A 12747-nucleotide genomic window follows, 5' to 3' on the forward strand; every position below is an offset into this window, starting at 1 on the left:
GAACGAATTTAAAAAAAAAACCTTAAAATTTTTTGAAAAAAATTTTTAACCCTTTTCACAATAGGGTTTTTTATACTGGGGAATCCAAACGTCATTAAAAAAATTCAAAAGAAAATTTTTTTTAATTTTTGTGCTTAGGAATTGAGCGGAACCAAAATTTTTAAAAGGGAACTTTAAACCCCCGAAAAATACGAAATCCTCATTAGATTTTTGGGTCACTGTTTTATTGAAAAAACGCCCCAAAAGAGATCCCTTGGGGGAGCTCTACAAAGGGAAGAAAATCTAAAAGTGAACGTTTTAGGGGTCTATTTTTGAAAAAGGGGCCCCATATGGGTTTTTAAAAAAGGGCCCAAAAAATAAACTAAATAAAATGTTTTTTAAAACAGTACAAAAAATTCGGAAAAAAATAAGGAAAAGGTTTTTGGGAACCCCTTTCCCAAAAAAACATTTTTCCAGCATCCACACTCGCGGGGAAAAAACCGCAATATTATCAGGTTGGGAAAAAACTTTAAACTTGTAAAACCCCTTTTTTTGAGAGAAAAAAAAAGAGTTTTATTTGCCCTTAGAAATAAGTTACAAAGTTTTCCAAAAAAAATTTTATGTCAGTTTTTAAAATTTTTTATCCAAAAATTAAAATAATTTTTTTAAAATTACTGTCACTGGGCTAAATTTTCTTTTCTGTATTAATAAAAAACAAATAAAATGGTTTTCCTGCGGGGAAAAATTTTAAAGATATTTAAAGGGAATTTTATTTAACTATTTTCCCGCAATTTTTTTTTGGGGGGGGGGGTAAATAAAAAGCCCCGGGAATTTTTCAAAAAAGGGGGTAAAAAGTTTTACAATAATCGCATCCCAATATAGAAGAAGCGTCTTTTGAAAACACTTTGGTGGATCGGGTTGATGGACCGGACGAAAAGGTCGGAAACATAAAACAATTATTTTCTTTTTTAAGAAAATGATTTTTAAATAGGACCTAACCATTTTATGAATATTCCGAGCAAAAAAAGTGAACACACAAGTTTTTTCCCAGAAAATATCTCTATTTATTTTCTGGTAAGATGCCACTACGAACTATTTAATTTTTTTGTAGATTTTCAGTATAAAACAATTTATTGTTTTGTAAAATTTGAGATACATATTAAAGAAACATTGATAATTTTTCAAACACATCATTCAAGTTTTTTTCCACCTTAAACGGTAAAATAATTATAGAAATTTAGAAATATCACGTAATAGCTTTTTTTTGTTCTTTAATTAGGTGTCACTCTGACTATTCCCTAGAGGTAAATCCGTAACGTACCGGCCAACGGTACTTAGCCAGGTTTCGAAAAGGTCAATTCAACCAATCATGTACGGTTTACAGATCACATGCTCCTCCATGTACCGAAAACAGGTCACGTGCTCCTCCATGCCTCAAAAGTAAAACGCGTACCAATACCCTGCGGTCTCCAGACCGCAGGGAATAAAGTTTCGCTTCAGTTGATTGGCATCATTGCCCGTTAACTTGTCGCATCGTCAGCTTTCTCGGTAATGTCATGGTATGTTACGTAATTTCTCAAGTTAAGGTATAGATTATGATTTTTGAAACACTCGCATGTATGCATTTCCTACAGAATGAAATGTGTTTTTTTTATAACCAGCAAACAAATGCTCATGTAATGTGAGCTTTTTTATAGCGATTTCTAAGCATTAGTTATTCGGATTTTAAAGATGTCCATTTACATACTAAAAAGACAATGAAAATACATTTAATATATTGGCTCTGGAGACTTGAACTGTTTATTTGTTGGGAGTTAAATACATGTACTTTAATGGAACAAAATTAAACATTCAACGAAACATTTGAAGAATCAAAGTTTACATTTTTAGATGTATAGATATTTGAACACTCGTAATTCGGTTATAATTTCTAAAATGGTTAATCATCCTTTTATCGAAATGGCATAATATTTGCTACAAAATTTACATGATAAGAATGTATAATTAATGCATGCTGCCATGTTAGGAGCTGTCTTGGATTCCGAAACGTTGAGAAAGCACAATATTTTAAGATTTCAACTTTTATTAAAGTGATATTGTTAAGATTTGGGCAAACATTTCTGTTAAGTGACATACACTCTAAAGATAATACATTAGTATAAAAAAACCAGGGAATCAATGAAAATCAAAGACTGAATTATATGCGTTTGAAGGTTGTTAATTGTGCAGTCTTTATCTTATTCAAATGCACAATATTCAGTGTAAAAATTCAGATCTAGAGAGAATTGAGTAAAAAGTGAATGCTAAGGTTAATAATACTCTTGGTCCATTGTAAAAAATAACTTTTATAAATTATGTCTTTGAAGAGAGGAAATCGTGAGATACGTAACATTATAACATATGTGTGTGTGGTAAAACCTCTTTCTATTAATTTGTTTAAAAAAGAAACGATTGAATAAAGATTTTAACAATAACCAAATATTACTCTGCAAACACTAACATAACTTCTTCTCTAATAATCTGAATGATTCACTGTCTGTAAATGTTCTATTCTAAGTAGGTGTCAAGTAATGGGCATTATAGATACAGAACAAAAAGGAACTGATACATTTTGCCTTACGTAATGACACCATCGGCATTCAAGTAGGCCTAGAGAAATGGTTTACCATGCTTGCTAAACTACCAGAACCAAATTATCGGGTGACTTACAAATATTCCTTCTTCATCTCATAATGACTGATTTGAAAAATTAAAATGAAATAGCGCATGATTTGCTGACTTTCCTCGACTTAACAGCTATAACACAGTTATTGTAATTTGTATATTTTTCTATGCATGCTGTAATTCCTGCGTTATATTTAACACGCTTATAAAGTTTCACAAGTAAGTGATGATTAAAATCCTTATTTGTTTTACCATGACCTTCATGATTACCTGCTTTTGTCGTCTGATGAACAGCCAATATTGTTTTTGTTGCATCTATCACATTATATTTTGATTTTCTAGCATAATACACTAACCAGTTATCGTATGCCCTACGTCCTATCACAACTTCAGCGATTTCATGCCATGGAAATGATCGTGTCGTAATAAAATAATCTTCTGCCCAAAACGTGAAAAGTTTGCCGCGTTCCTCCGCTAATCTTGTGATACTGCCCCAAGTAGACCCTTCAAATTCAGTGACGTTGTAAACGTTACTTCTTTGACCAACGATTAATGCAGGCTTGTGCAAGTTAATTGTAGAATATTTCATCAGTAGTAAAGTGTCAATAAGCGTTTCAGTATACAAAATGTCTCCATTACTGTACGCGTAGAACGTAGACTTATAATTTTTAATCACATCTCTGTACATATATTTTAAAACCGGAATACCTTCTGCAGCTGCAGTACTTATATGCATTGTCTCGAATCCTTTTGCTCGCACACTCTTTAGCGACTAAAGTCTCATTTGTAAATACCACGGGTATTATGAATGGACGCAACATCACCCAATTATGTAACGTTAAGTTATGAACTAAATATTTTTCCGGACTATCACTCCATGTAGTAAAAAGTGTAAGCAATGGTTCAGAGTTATTTGCAATTATATCACACTTAAACTTTTCTAGCAGTGTCAATTTTTTATGAGTACATTCATCAACCTCAGATTTGCTGTTGTTACTAGGTGGATTAGTTGCAGCTGAAGCAGTTGCTGTTTTTGATCGTTTGGCCAAAACTCCTTCTTCTATATCTTTGCAAAACTGTTCGATTACTAGGGGATGTAAAAAATCAGCCCCAAACTTATCTTTCCAAACCGCCTTAAATATACATTGAAATGATCCAAATTAACGAGAAATTCAGTATGGCATGCATTATACAAATACAATACATTAAAATGATTTAATAAAAACATCAGAAGGAAAAGGAATAACGCCATGCAACACTTAAAACCCGTTGATTTGAACAAATGAATTCCGAATATATGAATTGTACGGACATAAGCGCGGACAGTACTTTTTACATTGGAAATAAACAGTGCGGTTTATATGTCGAAAGTCATTCTTTTGGTACCTAATCAACCTTTTAATGGGCAGTGATTAAAGCAGATAGCTGGTCAATTAATGAAATTAAACAAATACACAATAACACCAGTACTACTAGCTAATGTTAGTCTGTCCATATCTGTTTAATACCTACGTAAATCAAGCAGTAATAACAAAAAAATCATTATAACCTGCTTGTGTAAATCTTAATATCTTATATCGAATCAAATACCGAAATCAAATGTATTCTTACAGAAAAATGATTGTAAAAAGTAATGTCTTACCTGAGGGTTTTCTTCATCATCCCAGTCCATGGATTTATATATTCTATTAAAAATGTTTGCGTACAAATATAAATAGACTGACATGCAAACCACAAATTGTAATACAACCAGCGAAATGTGAACATTTGCTTTACATTCGATCATTTTATTAAACAGCAGTTACAGTTGATCGGATTTCCTGAAATGGCATGAAATTAATTTCCTGAATTTAATGAAATGACAAAGCAATCATAAACTTGAAATTGTTAAAGATTTAACAGACATAAGAAATAGGCTAATTAAAATCGATTAAGATACTTTTTTAAATTTTAACAGTCAATAAAACTCAGCAAAATATTTTTGTACCATTGATAAACATTTTCCGAAAAGTATAATCAAAAGAAAAAAAACTTGATGATAACCAATTTTAAACTACTTGCAAAACGACTGTAATGATGCGAAAACATGACCAGGTCCTTAAACTTGTTGATGTTAAACAGCAGACCAGATTTTGCAAAGCATATTCATTCTCGAAGTCAGTCTAAAATCGATTTATTTAAAGGTTTATATGGAGAAATTGGATAAAAGTAGCCTTTGAATGTTACAAACTGAAATTGGGAATCTTATTGGCCATTCTGGAATAAGTAAAATAATAGAAAGGGTCTTTCTGAAATGTTTTACGCGTCTTTTTTAATTGATCTTAAGTATTTCCGAATACAAACTTTCTTCTAAAGATTATCAGATTTTAAGTTCTTACACTTTCTAGTTATGTTTTACAGATATTTAAGTTCTGTTTTGTTTTATAATATTTCATTTCATTATTCATTTACACTGCTTTAAAAATATCCTTATTGACTATTAAATTTTGTTCAGAATAATGAGACTACAAATCACGTTAACAATCTCTTAATCTCATGCCATGTGAAAATAAAACACACACACTAGCGCGTGCAATCATATGCACACAACTTGTACTCTTGGCTATTTATGCTATCATTGCCATGTTCTTTTACATATGAATGAAATACTTATATTACCGCTAACGACGGTTTGTCAATTGTAATTGTAATTTAAGACTACTTGTGATTTTTACTACTTTTCTTTTGTTTGTTTGATTTTAGGCGTATTTTGGCATTTCCGTCGGTGTTTGGAATTTTTTATCGACAAATGTTATCATTTATGAAATTCTTATACAAATTTTGATTTCATTTAACTTTAATTTCTGAAGTAATATTTCATTAAATCTAGAATTAAATTCAGAGTGATAAAATTGCTGATAAATTCTGCTATAATCTAAACCGACATTGATAATCCAAAATTTATATACAGGAGAGTAAAGATGAATTGAAGAGAAAACTTTGAGTTCGAAACTTAAAATGTAGCCATAGGACACGGGTGCTCCCACACTCTGTTGTTTTGTCAATCTTATGACTCTAGTCAAATATTTGTTTAGGCTACATGTGTGCTACAAGTTGTAAAGTCAAAATCATTTACTAATTAAAGGACACGAATAAGCAAACCCCAAGGTGCATAAATACACATGCTGACCAACACTCTTGTAAACTTTCAGGCTTACGGGTCAAAAACCTTTTGAGTTATGCATGAAGTTGAAAATTGTAAATTTATACAAAGTCAAGGGCAATAACTCTAACAAAGCTGCATGTAAAACCCTAGGTGCACAACTTCACATGGATGTTGATCAGTATTCCTGTAAAGTTGGTTTATTCTATCTCAAGCACTCAAGGAACAAATAACACAACATTTTTGAATGGTTTTTACTTAGTCAAGGTCAATTACTCTAGAAATACTGCATACAACAACACATGCTGATCAACCTTCCTGTAAAGTCTCATTGCCCTACGTAAAATACTTTTTGAGCTACACACGACACAAATTAAAAGTTGCAAATTTTCACTATGTCAAGGGCAATAATTCTGACAAAACAAATAAATCACGAGCGAAACACCAGGTGCACAACTTCACAAGCTGGGTACTATTCCTGTAAAGTTTCATGACTCAAGGCAAAATATTTACGGACAAGCGTAAATCTATAAAGGCACAAGAATAATTCGTCAGTTATGTTTTGTGATGGCGTCTTCGGTCTTTGCAATGGATTAAAAATGTAATTTGTTTGGAATTGTATGGGCTTTTGGATAAACTTTTTTTTCTTTTTTATGGAAACGTCAGTATGAGTAACTAATACAAGTGATAGTATCTTTAATAATTATCATATCACTTTCAAAAATAAAACATTTGTTATATCAAAAAGTAACAAAAACCAATGATCATTAAGATCCATGATAAGAACTGTTTTAAAAATTATGTGACTCGTCTGCTTCATAACCTTCTGGTAGTCAAATTATTCCAACTTCCAAAGCAGTGGTTCTTTTTGTTCGTGTTGCAAAAGCGCTTCATAGAGGGGAGATATTGTAAATGCACAAAAAAGTACAATGAATCAACTCGTAGTTCGGTTAGTTGGACTTACCCTATTGAAAGAAATTCATAATTGCTTGCAACGACATCTTTGAGCGCGCCTAAAATCGGTTTAAACGATCCCAGTGGTGTATGAATGGGATAATGAAAGTGGTACTTAATTTTAAACACTTACATATTTTGTAAATAATAACCCCAAAGAACAAGAAAAAATATAACAGCACTTAAGTAAAGTACGGGACAACGTTTGACTGCTGCCACACAGCACTTGCTGATATAAAGTATAGAAACTGCTGAGAAAGTGAATTCTCGGAATTATCACTCGCAACATAATAACATGAAATCTGTAAACTCGGTTTCATTGAGTCTGTTTATGAAGGATTAAAGTTCCCTCACGTCCCCTAGCACCGGCTTAAGCGATACTTAATTTTCAACATAAAGAAGTGTTGTAATCAATGATTTCGAAGGACCAGAAACATAAAACAACATTGAAGAAAAGTGTGGGGTGACTTTTACAACAATTGATACCTGCTGTTCTTAAGTATGAAAATATGCATGAAATGTAATCCCTTGGAAGCATTAGTCGCAACAGAATTACATGAAAGTGTTTTTGATTGAGTCTTTACATGAAGGATAAAGTATTTATAATATGCTTTAAGCTTTTACGAAAGAAAAGGACAGCCGTGAAGGAATTTAATGCACATCGAATAAATATAGCTTTAAAAGAAATGCTAAACGAAAAACAATAAAAAGCCCAGACTCTGATTTTTTGACAGATAAGTTTTATGAAATATTTTGGGATGCATAAAAGAAGACTGCATAAAATCAATACATTATTTTGTAATAGGTAATCTTACTACACTTAAAAGACAGGCAATTTAATCCATTATGCCAAAACCAAAGATCCAAAAAGTTAAACTAACTGGAAACAAATTAGTTTATTAAATTTTAACTTTTAAACTCTGATTGGAAATTGAAAATGCAATACATGTATTTCATTTCGTTTGGAAAAGGAAAGCAAGCTAAAAATTAAAAAAAAAATTAAGCAGCGTATTTAGAATGGAGGACTAAAATTTACAGACATTTCATACTTTCTAAAATCTATAAAAGCAAGTTGGGTTAAAAGATAATTAAATAAAGATAACCATAGCTTAATGATATTATTTGTCAAAAAATGATTTTTTAAAGGATTGAAATGGGTGTTCGAATGTGCTATTTCATAACAAGATGTTGATCATCTATTCCCACAAAAACGTTTTATGAATACTATGCTAAACGCATGGTTTGAAATAAAAAAGGTACATGTTGAACAAAATTGTCTCCTATAAAGATATTGCATGGAAAAACTGAGATATAAAAATAGATGGTAATCTTATATTTCATGAAAATTTGTTTATTAATTTAAAAGTAATTATATTCATAGAACAATTATAATATTATTATAGAACAAGTAAGTTTTATCAATTTGATGATTTTAGATATTTATATGGCATGAGTAATACAGTTTTTTTTAAAAACTTTATATGCTGATAGGGAATATGACACCCTTATCAACAATCTGAGAATTACTTCAATAATCAATGTTTCCCTTCAACCATTTATACAAAATGTACTTCAATCAAAATCTATGAATAAAGTTTGATATGATATGCAAATGAAAAATGCAAAATGTCAAGGGAAAAAAATAATTGAATGGGAAGACGATTATATACAAAAGCATATTGACTGATAAAGATATATCAACTGCATTTAAAGAGCACATTAGATGTCCCATTGAGAAATGTCCAGTATAAATTCCTCCAGAGAATCATACCAATTAAAACATTTCTATTCAAATACAAACTGTCTAGCATAAATTTGTGCGACTTTTGTAATACTAGCATTGACACTATTGACCATGTTTTCTGGGACAAAATACAAAATATTGTGTAAGGAGCTACAGACGTAAGGTGTGAAGAAAGATGATTCAAAAAGTATTTTTATTAAACTTTCTAATATTGTAAAATGTAAATTAACGAACACAGGCCTATGATATGTGAATTAACGAACACAGGCCTATGATATGTGAGTGGATTGATTTCGATATAAAATTATCTTAGAACTTAGTCACATAAAGACAGTGAACAAAAGTTTTAAATAAACACTTACATATGATATAAGGTACCAGGTACACTCTTTACCAAAGGAATTTAGAAATATATGAGTATTATATTATTGTAATTAATTATATGCGTAGCGTTCCCCTTCTGGCTCCAGCTATGACATAGGAACTTGACTCGATCGTTAAACATAAAACAAGGTATTACCACAAAATTAGAAGGTATTATCAATAATAAATGATAAAAATGAAAAAAAAAAAGAATTAGGGAAGCATTTTGTTATTACAGCAGAGAGGTTATTTAATATTATATTGACCATAATCCTTTGGAGAGGGGTCTTAAACAATTAAAAGCGAGATGCAAGGTCTTCAAAAAAGCTTGATTATCGAATTTTCCTTTTGAAAAAAAATATCTCACTCCTAAATCTACTTTCTCATTTTCTTTTTTTTAATAACAGTGACTGAACTTGATCCTAGTGGGCACAAAAGCAAACCAACCTGGGGCTTTCAATAGGAATGCTTTACAACAAAATATGATAAACAAGATCACGTTCAATGAACGCAACCCCCATATGACCCAGCAACAAGAACCAGTGGCAAGGAGCCCAGGCGGACCCCAAACAAAAACAGGACAGGGATATTAACAGGACAGGGATATTAACTTTAAGATAAATATCTCATTCCTAAATCTAGCTATAGACTAACTATATACTGCAAATTGATTTTCTATTTTTAGTAAAAGTACCTTAACCATAACCCTAGTGGACCAATAGTAATCCAAAGACAGATCTTCACATACATTCCTATACACCAAATTTCATTGAAATATGTCTTTCCAAACTCAATTTATTGACCGGAAACCTATGTTTTTTTCAAGTAAAATTGACCATGACCTTGACACTAAGGGATTCACAAGGAATCCCAAGAGATATCTTCATAAAGGCTTACTAAATACTAAGTTTCAATGAAATATCTTATTCTAAACTCTTGTTATTGAACGGGAACAAATTATTTTTATAGTAACATTGATCTTTACCCAGGCCTAAGATGTCCAAAAAGCAAATCCAAGCAAATATTGAACATAAGCTTGCAATAAACCAAGTTTCGCTGAAATATCTAGTTAGTGACAGGAAACCGATTGTCTATTAGTTACAGTGATTTTGACCCGAGGGAGGGGGCATGAAGCAATTACAATGTCTTTTCGTTGCTTCATGTACACAAAGTGTTATATAAAATCATATTCTCAACTATCGTTCAGACAGAAACCTGATTTTCTATTTTTAGAAACAATGGCTTTAACCATGACCTTATGGTGCACAAAAACAACCCAAAACAAGTTTCACTTAAGACTGCTATACACCACGTTCCATTAAGAAAACACATTTTAAGACTATTTACTGAAAACAATCTTTTTATATTAAGCAAAAGTGGTCTTAACCTTTAACCTTGATCCAAAAAGCAATCTCACTCATGAGTGGCACATTTGTTCCTGGAACAATTCGAAACATAATTTATAAATAAATAATCACACATGTAAAACACCATAAACATAACGCCGTTAATCAAGTGCAATAGATTTGATTGAATGGGAAGTTTTTATTGCCGGTCCAAATAAAACAAATATATATTTTCCTCAGTGCTTCATAAATTACAGATATTTGCTGTGCCAATAAAATGTATGTAAAGGAACCAAATGTATATTCCCATTGCAGTTAAAAATGACCGAGTCACACTGTATTAGTTATCAGGCTATTAACACAAACCTTTGTAGAAATCAAAAGTATCAATTAGCATTCATATGAAATTCTCATATAATGCTTTTGTACATTTAATAGCAATCAGAATGTTTCTTTATGAATAAATATAAATAAAACTTGTGAAAAACTGGTGAAATTTGCAAAAGAAACAAAGTTATGCCTTTTTAATTTCAAGGGTTGTTTTTGCTTAATTTGATAATTTTTAAGCAGTTTTAGTCAAATCAAATATCAATTCCTCTTTGAAACAATTACATATAGGTGGAAAGCTGCATATATAAAGAAAAGCAAAATTGTCCAAGAAACAACTTACATTCATAACAAAGTACTATTAATGACTCATTTTGCAATATTGATCACCATATTTCTACTCTATGACTAGCACGTGGTTATTTTTGCATATTTTGGAGTCTTTCTGGAAAACAAAGTTGATTGTAAGTGCCATTAGCAATGTGTACAATTGTTATTACTCTTTTGTTCACTTCACAATAGTTAACTTTTAAATATATTTTCAAAATTTTAATGAAAATAAATTTTCAAAATTTCATGACGCTTCCAGATAAAAAAAATCACTATATATAACAGCCATACTGGAGTATCAAAATATTTAGTGGGCTAGAAAATCTATTATCAGCAATGAACAAAATGAACAAATGCATCTGTTTTAACAGATTAAAATCAAGTAAAAGTAAGTAAGTTATTTCCATATTTATGGCGGCAATCATGGACGCCATCTTTGATTTCTTTGTTTGCCACCATTTATGCCAATTTATGCCGGCAGTTTTGGAAACTACAAATATATTGAAACAGTTTTGGTATATGACACCACTCGTTAAATATGGGTCAGGGTTTAAGTTTCTGAATGGCTTGATTGTCATCCTACTATAATGGATCTTATCGTTTTTAAGGGTGCCAACCGCTCGTATAGGATATTTGAACATTAAGAATGCCAACTACTCATGTAGGATTTGGTATTATTTTGTGATATTATTTGATATACATATAATGAATAACATGCAATATACGGTTGATACGGGTGTGTTAACTCACTGCAAAGCCTTTTGTAAATACAACAACGTTTTGCATTGATACCAATAAATAAAAACTACTGTCAAAGCTTTTAAGTACATGCATTTCGTTACAAAATAGAGTCCTGCATAAAATCAACGTGCAAAGCATTCAAGATCAAACTTCTTTTGTCACAGAGAGAAAAATTCAACCTTTTCATTTAATTTAAAAATATAATAGGCATAGGCAGAGGTTGACTAAAAGTCTGCATTGAGCGAGATCAGTTGTGGAACTATTTAAAAGATTGAACTAATGCCACTATGACCTCGTAATTAACTGAGTAATCCGAGAGTTTGAGCGATGTAGGGTAATTATGATTGAATTGATCTGAAACTGGATGGGGTCATTTATTAATGTGGCAGACAAATATTGTACGACATGTACTAACACAATGCCAAGACACGTTTCTTGAATAAAAAAAAACAGAACATAAGCAATTACTGAATAACTTTGTCAAACGCATGATTAGTAACAATATCTTTGAACAGTTTTTGATAGCGTTTTCGTGTAAACAATTGTATCGATAATATTAATTTTAAAAGCAGTTTCATGTTAAATAAGAAACAATGTAAGTTACATAAATATTTTCAATAAGTCTTCAATCCGCAAAAACATTTTTATATATACTTTCAACGGAGCATAATTGTGTTGCTTATGTTGTTGTGCCCGCAAGTATTCACAACTTATCGATCAATTTGAAAACAAATTTAAGAAACATAACTCTGACCGGTCGATAATTATGTTTACAATAAAACAGACACATTTCAATGTTTAAATAACATTTTGCACATGAAATTGTGTAAAACATGAAAACTGCAGTCTGTAATAACGTGACACCATATTTACAGGCATGTGAGTATGACAGATCTTTTTTTTGTGCAATCGTAGAGGAAACTTGAGAATATATTAGGCACAAACTGAATAAAATATCAGTTATTCAGCTTCAAAATATAACGGTACCTAGCACTTAGGAAAGGAAGTAAATATAAGTCATTCAACATAATCCTAACGTGGCTATCATTTTTAAGTCCTTGTCGCTGTTTGATTATGTTGCTTCTACAGTAATTGTGGTTTAAAATATTAATAAATAACCTCTAATAGATTCAATATATCTGTCATCAATAATGTTG

General features: G+C 31.1%; 1 long non-coding RNA gene across 1 annotated transcript; it reads right to left on the reverse strand.

Annotated features, from left to right (window-relative positions):
- Positions 1-3515: 3515 nt before the first annotated feature.
- LOC132742523 (uncharacterized) lies at positions 3516-6263 on the reverse strand. The gene is made up of 2 exons (XR_009627439.1): positions 4286-6263; positions 3516-3776 (listed from the first exon to the last, which is right to left on the reverse strand). It is a non-coding gene; the product is annotated as an uncharacterized LOC132742523 (long non-coding RNA).
- Positions 6264-12747: the final 6484 nt, after the last annotated feature.

Source organism: Ruditapes philippinarum, unplaced genomic scaffold, assembly GCF_026571515.1.
Source record: "Ruditapes philippinarum isolate M1 unplaced genomic scaffold, ASM2657151v2 ctg17246_1_1_1_1, whole genome shotgun sequence".
Taxonomy (NCBI): Eukaryota; Metazoa; Mollusca; class Bivalvia; order Venerida; family Veneridae; genus Ruditapes; species Ruditapes philippinarum.